Source organism: Triticum aestivum, chromosome 1A (genome assembly GCF_018294505.1).
Source record: "Triticum aestivum cultivar Chinese Spring chromosome 1A, IWGSC CS RefSeq v2.1, whole genome shotgun sequence".
NCBI classification, from domain to species: Eukaryota; Viridiplantae; Streptophyta; class Magnoliopsida; order Poales; family Poaceae; genus Triticum; species Triticum aestivum.
The window spans coordinates 121,171,266-121,196,968 of record NC_057794.1 but is presented as its reverse complement, the minus strand read 5'-3'; positions in this window follow the sequence as shown (position 1 = coordinate 121,196,968).

Below are 25,703 nucleotides of genomic sequence, written 5' to 3'. Positions count from 1 at the left end.
TCATTTACCTCAACCTTCAAAAAGCATCCGTTATACGAGTTATGGCAATACTCCCGAACTCCTGCCCCAGTACTGGGTGGCGTCGAGCTTATCTCACCGACAACTGCATAAAAGAGATTTTCGATGTCAGCGAAACTCAGGTATTCCAGAACTGCAACGATAAAATTGTGACGACAACATCTCGGAGCTCAACTCCCCGGGACACTGCCACAACCCCTAAATGTCAAGAGGCACCAAGAACAATGTTCTCATCACAAAACCATCGGAACGATTCCAAGATACCCGCGTGATCCTAAAAAAAGTAGTGAAATTTGAGAAGAGAAGAGTCAAAACTCTACGTCAGGATGCCTCACCAGAGCGACGAAGGGACTGAGGAGTAAAAAGAATCCTACTCTCCGATATATATAATCCTATAAGACTCAAAACATTTTTCCAGACTCAACAACGCCAACGATTCGATCAAGCAGGGGGCTCCTAAGTCGGGGAAGGCTCTGATACCAACTTGTAACACCCATGATGCGGCTATATCTCCCACGTGTCGGAGCATGACTTAGAGGCATAACCGCATTGTAGGCAATGTCGCAAGAGGGGTAATCTTTACACATCCCATGTACTGAATAGGAAAGAGGTACAGAGTTGGCTTACAATTGCCACTTCACACAATAAATGAATAAAACATTACATCATCCAGATACAATCAAGGTCCGACTACGGAACCAAAATAAAAGAAGACTACCCCTAATGCTACAGATCCCCGATCGTCCCGACTGGGCTCCACTACTGATCAACTGGAAACGAAACAACACAATGAACACGATCTTCATCGGGCTCCTCCTTGAGCTTGGTTGTGTCACCTGTATGATAACATCGGCACCTGCAAGCTGGTTTTGGAAGTAATCTGTGAGTCACGGGGACTCAGCAATCTCACACTCTCGCGATCAAGACTATTTAAGCTTATGGGTAGGGAAAAGTTGTTAGGTAGAGCTGCGGCAAGCACTAAGCATATATGGTGGCTAACTTACGCAAATGAGAGCGAGAAGAGAAGGCAAAGCACGTTCTGAACTAGAAGTGATCAAGAAGTGATCCTGAAACTACTTACGTTCAAGCATAACTCCAACACCGTGTTCACTTCCCGGACCCCGCCAAGAAGAGACCATCACGGCTACACACGCGGTTGATGCATTTTAATTAAGTTAAGTGACAAGTTCTCTACAACCGGACATTAACAAATTCCCATCTGCCCATAACCGCGGGCACGGCTTTCAAAAGTTCAAAACCCTGCAGGGGTGTCCCAACTTAGCCCATCACAAGCTCTCACGGTCAACGAAGGATATTCCTTCTCCCAGGAAGACCCGACCAGACTCGGAATCCCAGTTACAAGACATTTCTACAATGGTAAAACAAGACCAGCAAAGCCGCCCGATGCGCCGACAATCCCGATAGGAGCTGCACATATCTCGTTCTCAGGGCAACACCGGATAGGTCAAGCTACAAGTAAAACCAACCCTCAAGTTTCCCCGAGGTGGCCCCGCAGGCTGCCCGTTTCGGACCAACACTTAGAGAAGCACTGGCCCCGGGGGGGGGGGGGGGGTTAAATAAAGATGACCCTTGAGTCTGCAGAACCCAAGGGAAAAAGGCTAGGTGGCAAATGGTGAAACCAATGTTGGGCCTTGCTGGAGGAGTTTTATTCAAGGCGAACTGTCAAGGGGTTCCTATTATAGCCCAACCGCGTAAGGAACACAAAATCAAGGAACATAACACCGGTATGACGGAAACTAGGGTGGAAAGAGTGGAACAAAACACCAGGCATAAGGCCGAGCCTTCCACCCTTTACCAAGTATATAGATGCATTAATTAAAATAAGAAATATTGTGATATCCCAACAAATATCCATGTTCCAACAAGGAACAAACTCCAGTTTCACCTGCAACTAGCAACGCTATAAGAGGGGCTGAGCAAAGCGGTAACATAGCCAAACAACGGTTTGCTAGGACAAGGTGGGTTAGAGGCTTAACATGGCAATATGGGAGGCATGATATAGCAAGTGGTAGGTATCGCGGCATAGGCATAGCAACAGATCGAGCAACTAGCAAGCAAAGATAGAAGTGATTTCGAGGGTATGGTCATCTTGCCTGAGATCCCGCAATGAAGAAGAACGTGTCCATGAAGAAGACAAACAGACATAGTCGAACGAATCCTCACAAACGCGACGTTATCGAAACTAACCCGAAGAAGCAACATCGGAAAGAAGCAAAACAACATAATAAACAACCATCACAAAAACATGGCATGATGCACAATAAGTATGATGCATGTCCGGTTTAATGAAGCATGGCATGGCAAAGTGCACAAGCAATCCTACAAATTAAGTGGAGCTCAATATGCAACTCTGTTGCATATTGACGGAAAACCGCATCAATTATTTAGTTCACTCTCGGTTAGGTACTCAACAATATTAAATGTTGGTTAACATGGCAAGAGGTGAAGCATAACAAAACTATACCATTTAAACAGTTTAAATGGGGCCGGATATAACAAACAACAAATCCGGTAAATCCCCATATGCATTAGCAATTTAAAGCAAACAACAATTTTAAACATTTTAATTGTTGTTATCATGATGCGGATGACATGTGCAAGTTTTATGCAATTTTTATTAAAAGTTGACAAGAGCATTATGAAGCATTTGTCACCGTGGTGGAAAGAAAAGGTGCCACGGCGACGATAACAAAAACGGTGCCACGGCAACGTTCCGGTTCCGGTAACTCGATTGAGATACCAATGCAAAGAAGAACTGTGCGGATGCGTGCAAAAGATGGTGGGGCGCTCCCGGATACCGGGTGTCCCATGAGTCGACGGTATGGCAATAGGGAACATGCAAGAAACACGTCGGGCACGGTGCAAACGCGAGCATTTCAAACATCACAAGCATTCGTTTGCGGATGTCGACTCGAGGTTATACCTCCGAAGCGTGCAAGCGGGACAGTTCTCGTTCGGTGCAAAGTAGAGGAAGTAGACGTTCTTGCGACGGCGGTAGTGGAAGTAGTCGTTCTCGCACGCTCTAGGGTCGAGGGTAGAGGTTCTCACGATCTCGGCGATGGTAGTGGTACATGTTTATCGTTGCACGAGTTTCCATAGTCGTTCATGTCATCGTGTTGTGGTACTTGGGGTCTTCGGACTTTCTGGTCCCGTTCTTGCGACGGTAGTCGTTCGCGTTCGTTCGAAGAGGTACTTGATGACTCCAACGTCTTCGGGGCGACGGTAGTTGTACACGGTCCACGAGACGTCGATCGTTCGGGGTCCGACTTGCGGGTCTTGCCGACATGAGTGGTACTTGGCGTTTTTGTGTAGACGAACTTGGCACATCCGAAGGGGTACTTGACAGTAGTGGTACTTGACGCGTTCGAGGGTCGTAATGTCATGGTACTTGGCAAACTCCTTGGAGAAGGTGCTTGACGGTCCGGGTACGGGTCTTGGCATGTCGTTCTTGCCAATCCAAAACCCAGCGAGACGAAAGGACCTCAGGCGGGCGGCAGCAAGTAGGCGATGGCGCACACACTGGACATGGGGGCAGGGCGAGGAGAAGGCGCACGGCTCGGTGACGAGGAGAACCAGCGGTTCCAGGAGGTGACAATGCTGGGGCGTGGGAGGCCGCTACCAGCATGGACGAGGAAAGGAGGAGGAGGCGCTGGCCTTGCCGAGGCCAACAACAGGTCACGTCGGGACAGGAGGCCGACGAAGTCCTAGGGCGGCGCAGCCATGGCAGGGCCTGACGGATCCGGACGGGGATGGCACTTGACGGCGGAGGGCGACGCGAGGAAGAGGAGGAGCGGTCGTCGACCTGCTGGGCTCCAGTGACACGGGATGAGGGAGCGGGGCAGCGACCTGCAGGGTCGCCAGCGCGGGCGCCATGGCCGGAGGAGCTCCACCGTCGGGCAGCCACGAGCTCCTCTCGAGCGGACGATGAAGTCTGGGGGAGGAAACCGTGAGGTCTTCTGGGCATTCGTGGCGGGGCAAAACATGGCGCGAGGTAGGAGAGGGCGTCGGGGAGGATGGGATCACGCAGAGGCCTCTCCTGCGGCGCGAGGGAAGAAGAGAGACGAGAGGATCGAGCGTCGCTCCTCCTGGCGTGCGTGTGTGGCGGCGGACAGGAACGAGAGGGAGAGATGGAGATCGAGTGGAGGGGATCGGGGTAGCTAGGGTTATGGAGCTGGTGGGGGTGGCTGGGCCTTGGGCCAAAATGGGTTGGTAGCTGGGCTCCCTCTCTCCTCACTTCTCTTCTCTTACAGAAAAAAGGAAGGAGAAAAGGAGAAAGAGCAAAGGTTAGGGAAATAATTGGGCATAGGGTTTGGAGAAGGTTGGAAAGGAAATTATGAAAGGCATATAATTTAACTGCAAGTGTGTTTGAGGGTGATTCCGAAAATGGCATATTTAACATAGCTCTCTAATATCGGGAGGATATGTTATAAAGAGAAGTCATCCTTCCCTCGATTTAAATGGATCGAAGATCCATACGATTTATTTAAAAGAGTTTTGAAATGGTTGAAATAATAATGGCATGATGACATGATGCAATGCACAAGATGCAAAGATGAATGCAACAGACAAAACAAAACACACGACGAAACCCGGAAAACATGGAAGGCACCTGAAGCTCCGGTCTTGGGGCGTTACACTAGCCACCAGGTCAGGTTTGGAAGATTAAACTACACGGCCAATATCCGCGGAGACTTGATCTTCGACGGATTCGAGCCCCTGCCTAGTGCGCCACACAGTCACGATGAGCATGATTTAGCTCTGCCACCGGACAGTGTTCAGGAGATCGTGCCGGCAACCGCTCCGACCCTCAATTCGGAGCCAGTTGCACCATCCATAGACAGGTGGATAGACCTCGCCACAGTGGCCGCACTCTCATTGGCGATCGAGCCGAGTATCGACCTTACCCTTCACAGGAGCCGTGACGCCGAACTACCGGATTCTTCCCCGGCCACGGACTCCGAACCGCCTGCGCTCGTGCCTACCGAATCTGACTGGGCGCCAATCATGGAGTTTACCTCCGCGGATATTTTTCAACACCCGCCCTTCGGCGACATACTGAACTCATTAAGGTCTCTCTCCTTGTCGGGAGAGTCCTGGCCGAACTATGTCCGGCAGGATTTTGATGTGGATGACGAAGAAATTCGCCGCCCACCCACCACCCATTTAGTAGCCACTGTCGACGATTTGACCGACATGCTTGACTTTGACTCCGAAGACATCGACGGCATGGACGACGATGCAGGAGGCGAACAAGAACCACTGCCCACAGGGCACTGGACAGCCACCTCGTCATATGACATATATATGGTGGACACACCCAAAGAAGGCAATGGCGACGGGACAGCGGAGGATGACCCCTCCAAGAAGCAACCCAAGCGCAGACGTCAGCGGCGCCACTCTAAGTCTCGCCAAAGCAAAAGCGGTGACACCGGCACAGGAGATAATAGCACTCCGAATAGTGCCGAAGATAATAACAATCCCCTCCAGCAAGATGTAGAGCAGGAGGATGGAGAAGCCAGCCCTCCCGAGAGAGTGGCAGATGGAGAGGCGGAGGATGATAATTACATGCCTCCCTCCGAAGACGAGGCAAGCCTCGACGATCACGAATTTGTCGTGCCCGAGGATCCCGTCGAACAAGAGCGCTTCAAGCGCCGACTTATAGCCACGGCAAATAGCCTTAAGAAAAAGCAACGGCGGCTTCAAGCTGATCAAGATTTGCTAGCTGACAGATGGACTGAAATCCTTGCGGCCGAGGAATATAAACTCGAACGTCCCTCCAAGAGTTACCCAAAGCGCAGGTTGCTACCCTGACTGGAGGAGGAAGCACCAAAACCTACATCTCCTGCATATGACGCGACTGATCGGCCACCTCGTGGCCGCGACAGAGAGGCATTTCAGCCAAAATCTCAGCCCGCACCCCGACGTCACTCAAATAAAAATGTCAGGACATGGCGAAATACACCAGACTTGCGCGACATATTGGAGGACAAAGCAAAACACGCAAGATCGATCTACGGATCGCGAGGGCACGCCACTACGCGAGACAATAACCGTCACGCCGGATGCAGTAAAAGTAAGTCCGGCCGGGCCGAACACAGCTGACAAGACTCATTTGAGCTGTGTCGTGATATAGCCCAGTACAGAGGTGCTGCACACCCCCTATGCTTCACAGACGAAGTAATGGATCACCAAATCCCAGAGGGTTTCAAACCCGTAAATATCGAATCATACGACAGCACAATAGATCCTGCAGTATGGATCGAGGATTTCCTCCTGCACATCCACATGGCCCGCGGTGACGATCTACACGCCATCAAATACCTCCCACTCAAACTCAAAGGACCAGCTCGGCATTGGCTCAACAGCTCGCCAGCATAGTCCATTGGCTGTTGGGAATATCTGGAAGCCGCATTCCTCGACAACTTCCAGGGCACTTATGTGCGACCACCAGATGCCGATGACTTGAGCCACATAATTCAGCATCCAGAGGAATCGGCCAGGCAATTCTGGACACGATTCCCGACAAAGAAAAATCAAATCGTCGACTGTCCGGACGTAGAGGCCCTAGCAGCTTTTAAGCACAACATCCGCGATGAGTGGCTCGCCCGGCACCTTGGCCAGGAAAAGCCGAAATCTATGGCAGCTCTCATGACACTCATGACCCGCTTTTGTGCGGGAGAGGACAGCTGGCTGGCTCGCAGCAATAACATATCAAAGAACCATGGTACTTCGTATACCAAGGACGGCAATGGCAGGTCACGTCGCAACAAACACAAGCGCCGCATCAACAACGACAATACCGAGGATACGATAGTCAATGCCGGATTTAAAGGCTCTAAACCCGGTCAGCGGAAAAAGCCATTCAAAAGAAGCACTCCGGGCCCGTCCAGTTTGGACCGTATACTCGACCACTCGTGTCAAATACACGGCACCCCCGACAAGCCAGCCAACCACACCAACAGGGATTGTTGGGTGTTCAAGCAGGTCGGCAAGTTAAATGCCGAAAACAAAGATAAGGGGTCACATAGCAATGACGAGGAGGAGCCCCGTCAGCTAAACACCGAAGGACAGAAGAGGTTCCGCCCACAAGTGCGGACGGTGAACATGATATACGCAAGCCACATCCCCAAGAGGGAGCAGACGCGTGCGCTACGGGGCGTATATGCGTTGGAGCCAGTCGCCCCAAAGTTCAACCCATGGTCCTCTTGTCCGATCACCTTCGATCACAGGGACCACCCCACTAGTATCCATCATGGCGGATTCGCCGCAGTGGTCCTAGACCCAATCATTGATGGATTTCACCTCACTCAAGTCCTTATGGATGGCGGCAGCAGCCTGAACCTGCTTTATCAAGACACAGTGCGCAAAATGGGTATAGATCCCTCAAGGATCAAACCCACAAAAACGACCTTCAAAGGCGTCATACCAGGTGTAGAGGCCCATTGCACAGGCTCAGTCACACTAGAAGTGGTCTTCGGATCCCCGGATAACTTCCGAAGCGAGGAGTTAATCTTCGATATAGTCCTGTTCCGCAACGGCTATCATGCACTGCTCGGGCGAACCGCATTTGCGAGATTCAATGTGGTACCGCATTATGCATACCTCAAGCTCAAGATGCCAGGACCTCGGGGGGTCATCACAGTCAATGGAAACACAGAGCGCTCTCTCTGCATGGAGGAGCACACTGCGGCCCTCGCAGCAGAAGCGCAAAGCAGCCTCTTAAGGCAGTCCACCAATTCGGTGATTAAAGACCCAGACACCTTCAAGCGCGCCCGGAGTAATCAGCAACAAGACCGCCTGGCACGTTCCGAGATCGCATAGCAATGCGGCCCCCACCCCAGTCCCATCCAAACGGCGAAATCCGTGCCACGCGTACACAATTACGCATTTAAAATACCATGGGCACAGGTGGGGAGGGGGGCACAACTATGGCACGCCCCAAGACGCGGCTCAACCACACTAGGGGCTGATGTCTACTACACAACCTTCTTTTTGTAGACGTTGTTGGGCCCCAAGTGCAGAGGTTTGTAGGACAGTAGCAAATTTCCCTCAAGTGGATGACCTAAGGTTTATCAATCCGTAGGAGGTGTAGGATGAAGATGGTCTCTCTCAAGCAACCCTGCAACCAAATAACAAAGAGTCTCTTGTGTCCCCAACACACCCAATACAATGGTAAATTGTATAGGTGCACTAGTTCGGCGAAGAGATGGTGATACAAGTGGTATATGGATAGTAGATAATAGTTTTTGTAATCTGAAAATATAAAAACAGCAAGGTAACTAATGGTAAAAGTGAGCGTAAGTGGTATTCCAATGTGTTGAAATAAGGTCTAGGGCTCATACTTTCGCTAGTGTAAGTTCCCTCAACAATACTAACATAATTGGATCACATAACTATCCCTCAACATGCAACAAAGAGTTACTCCAAAGTCACTAATAGCGGAGAACGAACGAAGAGATTATGGTAGGGTATGAAACCACCTCAAAGTTATTCTTTCCAATCAGTCCGGTGGGCTATTCCTATAAGTGTCACAAACAGCCCTAGAGTTCGTACTAGAATAACACCTTAAGACATAAATCAACCAAAACCCTAATGTCACCTAGATACTCCAATGTCACCTCAAGTATCCGTGGGTATGATTATACGATATGCATCACACAATCTCAGATTCATCTATTCAACCAACACATAGGACCTCAAAGAGTGCCCCAAAGTTCCTACCGGAGAATCACGACGAAAATGTGTGCCAACCCCTATGCATAGGTTCATGGGCGGAACCCGCAAGTTGATCAGTGATACGTCTCCAACGTATCTATAATTTTTGATTGCTCCATGCAATATTATCTACTGTTTTGGACTATATTGGGCTTTATTTTCCACTTTTATATTATTTTTGGGACTAACCTATTAACCGGAGGCCCAGCCCAGAATTGCTGTTTTTTTGCCTATTTCAGTGTTTCAGATAAACGGAATATCAAACGGAGTCCAAACGGAATAAAATCTTCGAGAACGTGATTTTCTCACCGAACGTGATCCAGGAGACTTGGACCCTACTGCAAGGAAGGAAAGAGGTGTTCACGAGGGTGGGGGGCGCCCCCCCTAGGGCGCCCCCCTGCCTCATGGGCCCCTCGGTGCTCCACTGACATACTCCTTCCTCCTATATATACACACATACCCCCAAATGATCAGAATAGGAGCCAAAAACCTAATTCCACCGCCGCAACTTTCTGTATCCACGAGATCCCATCTTGGGGCCTGTTCCGGAGCTTCGCCGGAAGAGGACTGTCATCACGGAGGGCTTCTACATCATCATAGCCTCTCCGATGAAGTGTGAGTAGTTTACCTTAGACCTTCGGGTCCATAGTTAGTAGCTAGATGGCTTCTTCTCTCTCTTTGAATCTCAATACAAATTTCTCCCCCTCTCTTGTGGAGATCTATTCGATGTAATCTTCTTTTTGCGGTGTGTTTGTTGAGACCGATGAATTGTGGGTTTATGATCAAGTCTATCTACGAATAATATTTGAATCTTCTCTGAATTCTTTTATGCATGATTGGTTATCTTTGCAAGTCTCTTCGAATTATCCGTTTGGTTTGGCCAACTAGATTGGTAGTTCTTGCCATGGGAGAAGTGCTTAGCTTTGGGTTCGATCTTGCGGTGTCCTTACCCAGTGACAGAAGGGGCAGCAAGGCACGTATTGTATCATTGCCATCAAGGATAACAAGATGGGGTTTATTTCATATTGCATGAATTTATCTCTCTACATCATGTCATCTTGCTTAAGGCGTTACTCTGTTTTTAACTTAACACTCTAGATGCATGCTGGATAGCGGTCGATGAGTGGAGTAATAGTAGTATATGCAGAATCGTTCTGATCTACTTGTCACGGACGTGATGCCTATATACATGATCATGCCTAGATATTCTCATAATTATGCTCAATTCTATCAATTGCTCAACAGTAATTTGTTCACCCACCGTAGAATACTTATGCTCTTGAGAGAAGCCACTAGTGAAACCTATGGCCCCCGGGTCTATTCTCATCATATCAATCTCCATCACTTTTATATCGTTTTGCTATTTACTTTGCTTTTACTTTTTACTTTTCATCTTTATATCAAAAATACCAAAAATATTCTATCTATCAGATCTCACTCTCGTAAGTGACCGTGAAGGGCTTGACAACCCCTAATCGCGTTGGTTGCGAGTAGCTATCGCTTTGTGCATGTACGAGGGACTTGAGCGTGGGCTCCTACTGGATTGATACCTTGGTTCTCAAAAACTAAGGGAAATACTTACGCTACTCTGCTGCATCATCCCTTACTCTTTGGGGAAAACCAAGCAAGCTCAAGACATAGCAAGAAGGATTTCTGGCGCCGTTGCTAGGGAGTCTACGCAAAAAGTCAATATACCAAGTACCCATCACAATCCCTATCTCTCGCATTACATTATTTGCCATTTGCCTCTCATTTTCCTCTCCCCCAATTCACCCTTGCTGTTTTAATCGCCCTCTCTCTCCCTATACTCCCTCACTATTTGCCTCTTTTTACCCGTTTGCTTTTTGTTTGCTCGTGTGTTAGATTGCTTGCTTGTCGCGATGGCTCAAGATACTACTAAATTGTGTGACTTCACCAATACCAATAATAATGATTTACTTAGCACTCCGATTTCTCCTCTTACCGATGCTGAATCTTGTGAAATTAATACTGCTTTGTTGAATCTTGTGATGAAAGATCAATTCGCCGACCTTCCTAGTGAAGATTCCGCTACTCATCTGAATAGCTTCGTTGATTTATGTGATATGCAAAAGAAAAAAGACGTCAATAATGATGTTGCCAAATTGAAGCTATTTCCTTTTTCGCTTAGAGATCGTGCTAAAGCTTGGTTTTCGTCTTTGCCTAAGAATAGTATTGATTCATGGAACAAATGCAAAGATGCTTTTATCTCTAAGTATTTTCCTCCCGCTAAAATCATCTCTCTTAGAAACGATATAATGAACTTTTAAACAACTTGATCATGAACATGTTGCACAAGCTTGGGAGAGAATGAAATTAATGATACGCAATTGCCCTACTCATGGTTTGAATTTGTGGATGATTATACAAAAATTTTATGCCGGATTGAATTTAGCTTCTAGAAATCTTTTAGATTCGGCCGCGGGAGGCGCTTTTATGGAAATCACTTTAGGAGATGCTACTAAACTCCTAGATAATATTATGGTTAATTATTCTCAATGGCACACTGAAAGAACTTCTAATAAAAAAGTGCATGCGATAGAAGAAATTAATGTGTTGAGTGGGAAGATGGATGAACTTACGAAATTATTTGCTACCAAGAGTGTTTCTTCTGATCCTAATGATACGCCTTTGGCTACTTTGATTGAGAATAATAATGAATCTATGGATGTGAATTTTGTTGGTAGGAATAATTTTGGTAACAACGCTTATAGAGGGAATTTTAATCCTAGGCCATATCCTAGTAATCCTTCTAATAATTATGGGAATTCCTACAACAACTCTTATGGAAATTATAATAAGATGCCCTCTGATTTTGAATCTAATATTAAAGAATTTTTTCTTCGCAAAAGAATTTTAATGCTATGATTGAAGAAAAATTGCTTAAGATTGATGATTTGGCTAGGAACGTTGATAGAATTGCTCTTGATGTTGATGCTTTGAAACTTAGGTCTATTCCACCTAAGCATGATGTTAATGAGTCTCTAAAAGCCATGAGAATTTCAATTGATGAGTGTAAGGAAAGAAACGCTAGGATGTGTGCTTCCAAAGATGTCTTTATTAAAGCGTGTTCTTCCAATTCCTATGAAAATCAAGATGAAGATCTAAAAGTTATTGATGTGTCTCCAATTAAATCTTTATTTTTCAATATGAATCTTGATGAAACTGAATATGATCTTCGTTTACCTAGAAGGCGTTTTACAAATTCGGAGTGTTTAGATCTTAATGATGAAATTGATGAAAGTGGGATAGAAAGAAATAAAAATCTAGATGTTGCTAAACCCACAATATTGGATTTCAAGGAATTTAATTATGAAAATTGCTCTTTGATTGATTGTATTTCCTTGTTGCAATCCGTGCTAAATTCTCCACATGCTTATAGTCGAAATAAAGCCTTCACCGAACATATTGTTGATGCCTTGATGCAATCTTATGAAGAAAAACTTGAGTTGAAAGTTTCTATCCCTAGAAAACTCTATGATGAGTGGGAACAAACTATTAAAATTAAAATTAAAGATCATGTGTTCTATGCTTTGTGTGATTTGGGTGCTAGTGTCTCTACTATTCCCAAGACTTTGTGTGATTTACTAGATTTCTGTAATTTTGATGATTGCTCTCTCAACTTGCATCTTGAGGATTCCACTATTAAGAAACCTATGGGAATAATTAATGATGTTCTTATTGTTGCAAATAGGAATTATGTGCCCGTAGATTTTATTGTTCTTGATATAGATTGCAATCCTTCTTGCCCTAATATTCTTGGTAGACCTTTCCTTAGAACGGTTGGTGCGATTATTGATATAATGGAAGGGAATATTAGATTTCAATTTCCATTAAAAAAGGGAATGGAACACTTTCCAAGAAAGAAAATAAAATTACAATATGAAACTATCATGAGAGCCACTTATGGATTGCCTACCAAAGATGGCAATACCTAGATCTATCCTTGCTTGTTATGCCTAGCTACGGGCGTTAAACGATAGCGCTTGTTGGCAGGCAACCCAATTTTATTTTTATTCCTTGCTTTTTGATCCTGTTTAGTAATAAATAAATTATTTAGCCTCTGTTTTGGTTGTGTTTTTTGTGTTTAATTAGTGTTTGTGCCAAGTAGAACCGTTGGGAAGACTTGGGGAAAGTCTTGTTGAAGTTGCTGTAAAAAACAGAAACTTTAGCGCTCACGAGAACTGCTGTTATTTTTATTTGAAGAGTGATATTTAGTTAATTCTTTTTGAAGATTATTAATAGATAAATTCCTCACGTCCAGCATTTTATTTTAGAATTTTTGGGGTTCCAGATCTTGCGCTAGTTACAGATTACTACAGACTGTTCTGTTTTTGACAGATTCTGTTTTTCGTGTGTTGTTTGCTTATTTTGATGAATCTAAGGCAAGTAAAATAGTTTATAATCCATAGAGAAGTTGGAATACAGTAGGTTTAACACCAATATAAATAAATAATGAGTTCATTACAGTACCTTGAAGTGGTCTTTTGTTTTCTTTCACTAACGGAGCTCACGAGTTTTCTATTTTGAGTTTTGTGTTGTGAAGTTTTCAAGTTTTGAGTGAATTCTTTTGATGGATCATGGAACAAGGAGTGGCAATAGCCTAAGCTTGGGGATGCCCATGGCACCCCCAAGATAATCCAAGGACACCAAAAAGTCAAAGCTTGGGGATGCCCTGGAAGGCATCCCCTCTTTCGTCCACTTCCATCGGCAATTTACTTGGAGCTATATTTTTATTCACCAACATGATATGTGTTTTGCTTGGAGCGTCTTGTATTATTTGTGTATTTGTTTGTTAGTATGCCACAATCATCCTTGCTGTACACACATTTTGAGAGAGCCATACATGAATTAAAATTTGATAGAATACTCTATGTGCTTCACTTATATCTTTTGAGCTAAGTAGTTTTGCTCTATGTGCTTCACTTATATCTTTTGATCTAGATAATTTTGCTCTTTGTGCTTCACTTATATCTTTTGAGCTAAGTAGTTTTGCTCTATGTGCTTCACTTATATCTTTCGAGCTAGATAATTTTGCTCTATGGGCTTCACTTATATCTTTTGAGCGTTATAATTTTCCTCTATGTGCTTCACTTAGATCTTTTAGAGCACGGTGGTGGATATGTTTTAAAGAAACTATTGATCTCCCATGCTTCACTCAAATTAATTCGAGAGTCTCTTCATAGCATGGTAATTTTCCTAATAATAATATGCTTGGTATTCAAGATTTGTGAAACTTTCTTTTGAGTGTGTTGAATACTAAGAAAAGATTGAAGCATGATAATTGTTTTGAGATATGGAGGTGATAATATTAAAGTCATGCTAGTTGAGTAGTTGTGAATTTAAAGAATACTTGTGTTAAAGTTTGTGATTCCCGTAGCATGCACGTATGGTGAACCGTTATGTGATGAAGTCGGAGCATGATTTATTTATTGATTGTCTTCCTTATGAGTGGCGGTCGGGGACGAGCGATGGTCTTTTCCTACCAATCTATCCCCCTAGGAGCATGCGCGTAATACTTTGCTTTGATAACTTCTAAATTTTTGCAATAAGTATATGAGTTCTTTATGACTAATGTTGAGTCCATGGATTATATGCACTCTCACCCTTCCACCCTTGCTAGCCTCTCTAATACCGCACAACTTTCACCGGTATCATACACCTACCATATACCTTCCTCAAAACAGCCACCATACCTACCTATTATGGCATTTCCATAGCCATTCTGAGATATATTGCCATGCAACTTTCCACCGTTCCGTTCATGACACATTCATCATTGTCATATTGCATATCCCGCTACACCGCCGGATGCATTCACATAGAGTCATATTTTGTTCTAAGTATCAAGTTGTAATTGTTGAGTTATAAGAAAAATAAAAGTGTGATGATCATCATTATTAGAGCATTGTCCCAGTGAGGAAAGAATGATGGAGACTATGATTCCCCCAGAAGTCGGGATGAGACTCTGGACGAAAAAAAAGAGGCCAAAGAAGCCCAAATAAAAAAAGGAGGCCATAAAAAGAAGAAAATGCCCAAATAAAAAAATAAAAAATAAAAAATGAGAGAAAAAGAGAGAAGGGACAATGCTACTATCCTTTTACCACACTTGTGCTTCAAAGTAGCACCATGATCTTCATAATAGAGAGTCTCTCATGTTATCACTTTCATATACTAGTGGGAATTTTACATTATAGAACTTTGCTTGTATATTCCAATGATGGGCTTCCTAAAATTGCCCTAGGTCTTCATGAGCAAGCAAGTTGGATGCACACCCACTTAGTTTCTTTTGGAGCTTTCATATAGTTATAGCTCTAGTGCATCCGTTGCATGGAAATCCCTACTCACTCACATTGATATCTATTGACGGGCATCTCCATAGCCCGTTGATACGCCTAGTCGATGCGAGACTATCTTCTCCTTTTTGTCTTCTCCACAACCACCATTCTATTCCACCTATAGTGCTATATCCATGGCTCACGCTCATGTATTGCGTGAAGATTGAATTTTTTTTGAAAAAGTTAGAGTATGAAACAATTGCTTGGCTTGTCATCGGGGTTGTGCATGATTTAAATACTTTGTGTGGGGAAGATGGAGCATAGCCAGACTATATGATTTTGTAGGGATAACTTTCTTTGGCCATGTTATTTTGAGAAGACATAATTGCTTTGTTAGTATGCTTGAAGTATTATTATTTTCTATGTCAATATAAACTTTTGTCTTGAATCTTTCTAATCTGAATATTCATACCACAATTAAGAAGATTTACATTGAAATTATGCCAAGTAGCACTCCGCATCAAAACTTCTCTTTTTATCATTTACCTACTCGAGGACGAGCAGGAATTAAGCTTGGGGATGCCTGATACGTCTCCAATGTATCTATAATTTTTTATTGCTCCATGCTATATTATCTACTATTTTGGACTATATTGGGCTTTATTTTCCACTTTTATATTATTTTTGGGACTACCTATTAACCGGAGGCCCAACCCAGAATTGCTATTTTTTGCCTATTTCAGTGTTTTAGATAAACGGAATATCAAACGGAGTCCAAACGGAATAAAATCTTTGGGAAAGTGGTTTTCTCACCGAACGTGATCCAGGAGACTTGGACCCTACTGCAAGGAAGCAAAGAGGTGTTCACGAGGGTGTGGGGTGCACCCCCCTAGGGCGCGCCCCCTGCCTCGTGGGCCCCTCGATGCTCCACTGACGTACTCCTTCCTCCTATATATACACACGTGCCCCCAAACGATCAAACGAGGAGCCAAAAACCTAATTCCACCGCCACAACTTTCTGTATCCACGAGATCCCATCTTGGGGCATGTTCCGGAGCTCCGCGGAAGAGGACCGTCATCACGGAGGGCTTCTACATCATCATAGCCTCTCCGATGAAGTGTGAGTAGTTTACCTCGGACCTTCGGGTCCATAGTTAGTAGCTAGATGGCTTCTTCTCTCTCTTTGAATCTCAATACAAAGTTCTCCCCCTCTCTTGTGGAGATCTATTCGATGTAATCTTCTTTTTGCGGTGTGTTTGTTGAGACAGAAGAATTGTGGGTTTATGATCAAGTCTATCTATGAATAATATTTGAATCTTCTCTGAATACTTTTATGCATGATTGGTTATTTTTGCAAGTCTCTTCGAATTATCCGTTTGGTTTGGCCAACTAGATTGGTAGTTCTTGTCATGGGAGAAGTGCTTAGCTTTGGGTTCGATCTTGCGGTGTCCTTACCCAGTGACAGAAGGGGCAGCAAGGCACGTATTGTATCGTTGCCATCGAGGATAACAAGATGGGGTTTATTTCATATTGCATGAATTTATCTCTCTACATCATGTCATCTTGCTTAAGGCGTTACTCTGTTTTTAACTTAATACTCTAGATGCATGCTGGATAGCGGTCGATGAGTGGAGTAATAGTAGTATATGCAGAATCGTTTCGATCTACTTGTCACGGACGTGATGCCTATATACATGATCATGCCTAGATATTCTCATAATTATGCTCAATTCTATCAATTGCTCAACAGTAATTTGTTCACCCACCGTAGAATACTTATGCTCTTGAGAGAAGCCACTAGTGAAACCTATCGCCCTCGGGTCTATTCTCATCATATCAATCTCCATCACTTTTATATTGTTTTGCTATTTACTTTGCTTTTACTTTTTACTTTGCATCTTTATATCAAAAATACCAAAAATATTCTATCTATCAGATCTCACTCTCGTAAGTGACCGTGAAGGGCTTGACAACCCCTAATCGCGTTGGTTGCGAGTAGCTATCGCTTTGTGCAGGTACGAGGGACTTGAGCGTGGGATCCTACTGGATTGATACCTTGGTTCCCAAAAACTGAGGGAAATACTTACACTACTCTACTGCATCATCCCTTCCTCTTCGGGTAAAACCAAAGCAATCTCAAGACGTAGCAATCACCAAAACATACATCAAGTGAATCACGTGGTATCCCATTGTCACCACAGATACGCACGACAAGACATACATCAAGTGTTCTTAAATCTTTAAAGACTCAATCCGATAAGATAACTTCAAAGGGGAAACTCAATCCATTACAAGAGAGTAGAGGGGGGGAAGAAACATCATAGGATCCAAATATAATAGAAAAGCTCGTGATACATCAAGATCGTATCATCTCAAGAACACGAGAGAGAGAGATCAAACACATAGCTACTGGTACATACCCTCAGCCCGGAGGGAGAACTACTCCCTCCTCGTCATGGAGAGCACCGGGATGATGAAGATGGCCACCGGAGAGGGATTGCCCCCTCCTGCAGGGTGCCAGAACGGGTCTAGATTGGTTTTCGGTGGCTACGGAGGCTTCTGGCGGCGGAACTCCCGATCTATTGTCCGTTCTGGAAGTTTTAGGGTACAACGATATATATGGGTGCAGGAAGTACGTCGGAGGAGCCACAGGGGCCCCACGAGGCAGGGGGGCACGCCCTAGGGGTGGGCGCGCCCCCCACCCTCGTGGGCAGCCCGCGTCTCCCATGACGTGCACTCCAAGTTCCCTGGGTTGCTTTCCTTCCAAAAATAACTTCTCCAGTTGATTTCGTTCCGTTTCGACTCCGTTTGATATTCCTTTTTCTCGAAACACTGAAATAGGCATAAAACAACAAATCTGGGCTGGGCCTCTGGTTAATAGGTTAGTCCCAAAAATAATATAAAAGTGGAAAATGAAGCCCATAAACATTCAAAATAGTAAATAATATAGCATGGAGCAATCAAAAATTATAGATACGTTGGAGACGTATCAGCATCCCCAAGCTTAATTCCTGCTCGTCCTCGAGTAGGTGAATGATAAAAACAGAATTTTTAATGCGGAGTGCTACTTGGCATAATTTCAATGTAATTCTTCTAAATTGTGGCATGAATATTCAGATCCATAAGATTCAATACAAAAGTTCATATTGACATAAAAATAATAATACTTCAAGCATACTAACTAAGCAATCATGTCTTCTCAAAATAACATGGCCAAAGAAAGCTATCCCTACAAAATCATATAGTCTGGCTATGCTCCATCTTCACCACACAAAATATTTAAATCATGCACAACCCCGATGACAAGCCAAGCAATTGTTTCATACTTTTGATGTTCTCAAACTTTTTCAATCTTCACGCAATACATGAGCGTGAGCCATGGACATAGCACTATAGGTGGAGTAGAATGGTGGTTGTGGAGGAGACAAAAAGGAGAAGATAGTCTCACATCAACTAGGCGTATCAACGGGCTATGGAGATGCCCATCAATAGATATCAATGTGAGTGAGTAGGGATTGCCATGCAACGGATGCACTAGAGCTATACATATATGAAAGCTCAAAAAGAAACTAAATGGGCGTGCATCCAACTCGCTTGCTCACGAAGACCTAGGGCAATTTGAGGAAGCCCATCATTGGAATATACAAGCCAAGTTCTATAATGAAAGATTCCCACTAGTTTATGAAAGTGACAACATAGGAGACTCTCTATCATGAAGATCATGGTGCTACTTTGAAGCACAAGTGTGGTAAAAGGATAGTAGCATTGCCCCTTCTCTCTTTTTCTCTCATTTTTTTATTTTTTTATTTGGGACATTTCTCTTTTTTATGGCCTCTTTTCTTTCTCTTTTTTTATTTGGGCTTCTTTGGCCTCATTTCTTTCTTTTTCGTCCGGAGTCTCATCCCAACTTGTGGGGGAATCATAGTCTCCATCATCCTTTCCTCACTGGGACAATGCTCTAATAATGATGATCATCACACTTTTATTTACTTACAACTCAAGAATTACAACTCGATACTTAGAACAAGATATGACTCTATATGAATGCCTCCGGCGGTGTACCGGGATGTGCAATGACTCATGAGTGACATGTATGAAAGAATTATCAATGGTGGCTTTGCCACACATATGATGTCAACTACATGATCATGCTAAGCAATATGACAATGATGAAGCGTGTCATAATAAATGGAACGATGGAAAGTTGCATGGCAATATATCTCGGAATGGCTATGGAAATGCCATAATAGGTAGGTATGGTGGCTGTTTTGAGGAAGGTATATGGTGGGTGTATATGGTACCGGCGAAAGTTGCGCGGTACTAGAGAGGCTAGCAATGGTGGAAGGGTGAGAGTGCGTATAATCCATGGACTCAACATTAGTCATAAAGAACTCACATACTTATTGCAAAAATCTATTAGTTATCGAAACAAAGTATTACGCGCATGCTCCTAGGGGGATAGATTGGTAGGAAAAGACCATCGCTCGTCCCCGACCGCCACTCATAAGGAAGGCAATCAATAAATAAATCATGCTCCGACTTCATCACATAACGGTTCACCATACGTGCATGCTACAGGAATCACAAACTTCAACACAAGTATTTATCAAATTCATAACCACTCAACTAGCATGACTCTAATATCACCATCCTCATATCTCAAAACAATTATCAAGCATCAAACTTCTCATAGTATTCAACACACTCATAAGAAAGTTTTATTATTAATCTAGTATACCTAGCATATTAGGATTTTAAGAAAATTACCATGATATTTAAGACTCTCAAAATAATCTAAGTGAAGCATGAGAGTTCATCTATTTATTCAAAATAAAACTACCACCATGCTCTAAAAGATATAAGTGAAGCACTAGAGGAAATGACAAACTACTCAGAAAGATATAAGTGAAGATCAATGAGTAGTCGAATAATTATGCAACTATGTGAAGACTCTCTAACATTTAATAATTTCAGATCTTGGTACTCTATTCAAACATCAAGCAAAGCAAAATAAAATGACATCTAATAATAGGAAACATCATGTGAAGAAGCAAAAACTTAGGATCAACCGATACTAACCGATAATTGTTGAAGAAGAAAGGTGGGATGCCAACCGGGGCATCCCCAAGCTTAGACGCTTGAGACTTCTTGAAATATTATCTTGGAATGCCTTGGGCATCCCCAAGCTTGAGCTTTTGCCACTCCTTATTCCATAGTCCATCGAATCCTTACCCAAAACTTGAAAACTTCACAACACAAAACTTAAAGTAGAAAACTCATAAGCTCTGTTAGTATAAGAACGCAAATCACTACTTCAAGGTACTGTAACAAACTCATTATTTATTTATATTGGTGTTAACCCTACTTTATGCCAAATTATCTATGGTTTATAAACTATTTTACTAGCCATAGATTCATCAAAATAAGTAAACAACACATGAAAAACAGAATCTGTCAAAAACAGAACAGTCTGTAGTAATCTGGATCAAACGTATACTTCTGGAACTCATAAAATTCTCAAATAAATTTATGGACCTGAGGAATTTATCTATTAATCATCTTCAGAAAGAATTAACTAAATAGCACTCTCCAAATAAAAATGGCAGTAATTCTTGTGAGCGCTAAAGTTTCTGTTTTTTACATCATGATCAACAAGACTTTCCCCAAGTCTTCCCAACGGTTCTACTTGGCACAAACACTAATTAAACACATAAAACCACATCTAAACAGAGTCTAGATGGATTTTTTATTATTAAACAGGAACAAAAATCAAGGAGCTAAAATAAAATTGGGTTGCCTCCCAACAAGCGCTATCGTTTAACGCCCCTAGCTAGGCATGATGATTTCAATGATGCTCACATAAAGGATAAGAATTGTAACATAAAGAGAGCATCATGAAGAATATGACTAGCACATTTAAGTCTAATCCACTTCCTATGAATAGGGATTTTGTGAGAAAAAATTGTGGGAACAATAATCAACTTGCATAGGAAGGTAAAACAAGCATAACTTCAAAATTTTAAGCACATAGAGAGGAAACTTGATATTATTGCAACTCCTACAAGCATATGTTCCTCCCTCATAATAATTTTCAGTAGCATCATGAATGAATTCAACAATATAACCAGCACCTAAAGCATTCTTTTCATGATCTACAAGCATACAAAATTTACTACTCTCCACATAAGCAAATTTCTTCTCATGAATAATAGTGGGAGCAAACTCAACAAAATAACTATCATGTGATTGAAAATTAAGATCAAGATGACAAGTTTCATGGTTATCATTATTCTTTAAAGCATACGTGTCATCACAATAATCATCATAGATAGGAGGCATGCTTTCATCATAATAAATTTGCTCATCAAAGCTTGGGGGACAAAAAATATCATCTTCATCAAACATAGCTTCCCCAAGCTTGTGGCTTTGCATATCATTAGCATCATGGATATTCAAGGAATTCATACTAACAACATTGCAATCATGCTCATCATTCAAATATTTAGTGCCAAACATTTTATAGATTTCTTCTTCTAGCACTTGAGCACAATTTTCCTTTCCATCATACTCACGAAAGATATTAAAAAGGATGAAGCGTATGAGGCAAACTCAATTCCATTTTTTTGTAGTTTTCTTTTATAAACTAAACTAGTGATAAAACAAGAAACTAAAAGACTTCGATTGCAAGATCTAAAGATATACCTTCAAGCACTAACCTCCCCGGCAACGGCGCCAGAAAAGAGCTTGATGTCTACTACACAACCTTCTTCTTGTAGACGTTGTTGGGCCTCCAAGTGCAGAGGTTTGTAGGACAGTAGCAAATTTCCCTCAAGTGGATGACCTAAGGTTTATCAATCCATAGGAGGCGTAGGATGAAGATGGTCTCTCTCAAGCAACCCTGCAACCAAATAACAAAGAGTCTCTTGTGTCCCCAACACACCCAATACAATGGTAAATTGTATAGGTGCACTAGTTCGGCGAAGAGATGGTGATACAAGTGGTATATGGATAGTAGATAATAGTATTTGTAATCTGAAATATAAAAACAGCAAGGTAACTAATGATAAAAGTGAGCGTAAACGGTATTGCAATTGTAGGAAACAAGGCCTAGGGTTCATACTTTCGCTAGTGTAAGTTCCCTCAACAATACTAACATAATTGGATCACATAACTATCCCTCAACATGCAACAAAGAGTCACTCCAAAGTCACTAATAGCGGAGAACGGACAAAGAGATTATGGTAGGGTACGAAACCACCTCAAAGTTATTCTTTCCAATCAATCCGGTGGGCTATTCCTATAAGTGTCACAAACAGCCCTAGAGTTCGTACTAGAATAACACCTTAAGACACAAATCAACCAAAACCATAATGTCACCTAGATACTCCAATGTCACCTCAAGTATCCGTGGGTATGATTATACGATATGCATCACACAATCTCAGACTCATCTATTCAACCAACACAAAGGACCTCAAAGAGTGCCCCAAAGTTCCTACCGTAGAATCATGACGAAAACGTGTGCCAACCCCTATGCATAGGTTCATGGGCGGAACCCGCAAGTTGATCACCAAAACATACATCAAGGGAATCACGTGGTATCCCATTGTCACCACAGATACGCATGGCAAGACATACATCAAGTGTTCTCAAATCTTTAAAGGCTCAACCCGATAAGATAACTTCAAAGGGGAAACTCAATCCATTCCAAGAGAGTAGAGGGGGAAAGAAACATCATAGGATCCAAATATAATAGCAAAGCTCGTGGTACATCAAGATCGTATCATCTCAAGAACACGAGAGAGAGAGAGAGATCAAACACATAGCTACTGGTACATACCCTCAGCCCTGAGGGAGAACTACTCCCTCCTCGTCATGGAGAGCACCGGGATGATGAAGATGGCCACCGGAGAGGGATTGCCCCCTCCTGCAGGGTGCCGGAACGGGTCTAGATTGGTTTTTGGTGGCTACGGAGGCTTCTGGCGGCGGAACTCCCGATCTATTGTCCGTTCTGGAAGTTTTAGGGTACGACGATATATATGGGTGCAGGAAGTACGTCGGAGGAGCCACGGGGGCCCCACGAGGCAAGGGGGCACGCCCTAGGGGGTGGGCGCGCCCCCCACCCTCGTGGGCAGCCCGCGTCTCCCATGACGTGCACTCCAAGTTCCCTGGGTTGCTTTCCTTCCAAAAATAACTTCTCCAGTTGATTTCGTTTCGTTTCGACTCCGTTTGATATTCCTTTTTCTCGAAACACTGAAATAGGCATAAAACAACAAATCTGGGTTGGGCCTTCGGTTAATAGGTTAGTCCCAAACATAATATAAAAGTGGAAAATAAAGCCCATAAACATTCAAAACAGTAAATAATATAGCATGGAGCAATCAAAAATTATAGATACGTTGGAGACGTATCAGGGGCTTCCCGCTTTTTTATTTTTCTCTCTTTCAGGACTTGAATCTCTGGAAACCCTGTCCGGCAGTATGATTGTCGGACACATGATGCAGCAACCAAGGAGGCAGAAAGCTACATCGCACCACTGAATTCCCAGGTGGATTCCGATAACGAGTGAAATACTTGCTTTAAATACCATTCCTCAGCTTGCCCTTGGAGGGGACATGTCAAATAGTCCTACTTTCTGCTTATCGCACTACTTGTATCATTCTGCTTTAACGCACCTTTTTGAATAAACAATGCATAACGCTAGACTATTATCGCATTCTCTATTCTTCTTATACATATATATGTGTGTGTGTTCATTCATGACATTCAGCACCCGTACACTCTGGTACGGCCAATACGCCAGGGGCTTAAGCATACCCCATAATACGGCGTGAGAAGTCCGAACACTTTAGACAGCGCGGCACCCGAACTTATAGCATTATATGCATCAGCTCTGAATCATGTCTTGGGTCAATAGTTGGGTTTGCCCGGCTCCCATGTTTTGGTACCTTACATTCCACTATATCGGCTAAGGTAGCACTGGGAGAACTACTGCGATTGTGCCCCGGTTTAGCTGGGCTAAGCACCTCAGTAGAGAAAGCTAAAACTGACTATCATGATAAGGCGAGAGCTGGTCGTTGTTCGAGAGGTCTCGAGTCCCTAAACACTTATGCCGCTTAGAGCGAGGAGTCGGCTTTGTCCGGCTTAAGGCATGTATAGTGCCCCGAATTCGGCCTTCCGGATACTAGGGGCTTCGCCAAAATTTAAAATTGTAGAATTCTATGGCTAAGTGAGAGTGATAAAGCATTATAGTCTGATTGCCTTGTTCATTGTGCTGAGCACCTCCCTCGAAGGACCCAACAATGGGAAAAAGAGTGCTCAGGTTTGTCCCGAACACCCCAGCACTCGTGGCATGGGGGCAGAAGCCGACGACTGGCCATCTCTCAGATTTGATAAACAGCCGCACGGAAGGTAATATTTTAAATTCAAACAAGCGTTGCATAGCGCATATGAACAAGTTTTCATAATACAAGGATCACACGAGCAAGTTCATTCAAAAATTACATCCTTCGCACACTCGTCCGCCAGAAGACGGGCACCCTTCAGGACACCCTCATAATACATTTCGGGGTGGAGATGCTCCTTGCCCTGCGGCGGCCCCCCCTTCACCAGCTTCTCAGCGTCCATCTTGGCCCAGTGCACCTTTGCACGGGCAAAAGCCCGGCGGGCACCTTCGATGTAGACGGACCGCTTGATGACTTCCAGCCATGGGTAGGCATCCACAAGCCGCCTCACCAGGCCGAAGTAGCTATTGGGAAGGGAGTCACCAGGCCATATCCGGACTATAAAGCCCTTCATGGCCTGTTCGGCCGCCTTGTGCAGCTCGACCAGTTGCTTCAGCTGGTCGCTCATAGGCATCGGGTGTTCGGTCCCAGTATACTGAGACTAGAACAACTTCTCCATTGAGCTTCCCTCCTCGTTCTGGTAATATTTCGCAGCATCCGACACGCTGCGGGGCAAATCTGCGAATGCTCCTGGAGAGCTCCGAACTCGGGTAAGTAACAAGTAATTTACTTTCACATGCTTGCTTTGCATATTGAATGCCTTACCCGCCGCTATCTTCGTCATCGCCTCGATCTCCTGGAGGGCTTTTTGGGCTTCAGCTTTGGCATTCTTTGCGCTCTCGAGGGCCGTGGCAAGCTCGGACTCTCCCGTCTTCGAGTCAAGCTCCAAAGCCTCGTGCTTCTTCACGAGAGCCTGGACCTCTTGCTGCACCTCGCCCACCCATGCCTTTTGCTTTTCCCGCTCGGTGCGCTCCTTGGCCGCTTTGTTTTCGGCCTCGGATAGTGCTTGCTTCAGGGTCGCCACTTCGGTCGTGGCCCCTGGCACATTCATGATGATCCTGTCATTTCGCAACCACATTTTATTTTATATATAGACAAGGTATTACTTACCTCTGTTCTCCTCGAGCTGCCTCTTGGCAAGGCCGAGCTCTTTCTCGGACCCCTCAAGGTCCTGCTTCAGTGCGGCGACCTCCACAGTCAGTGCGGCAGAGGTTAGCAGCGAAGCCTGCATACGCATACAGACATACTTATGTTAGACTCCTGCAGATATTATTCGATCCTCTATTCGGCTTTTCTTTGTGAACACCAAACAGAGCATCAGGGGCTACTGTCTATGCGGTAATATTTTTCCTATATTTTAAATACTTAC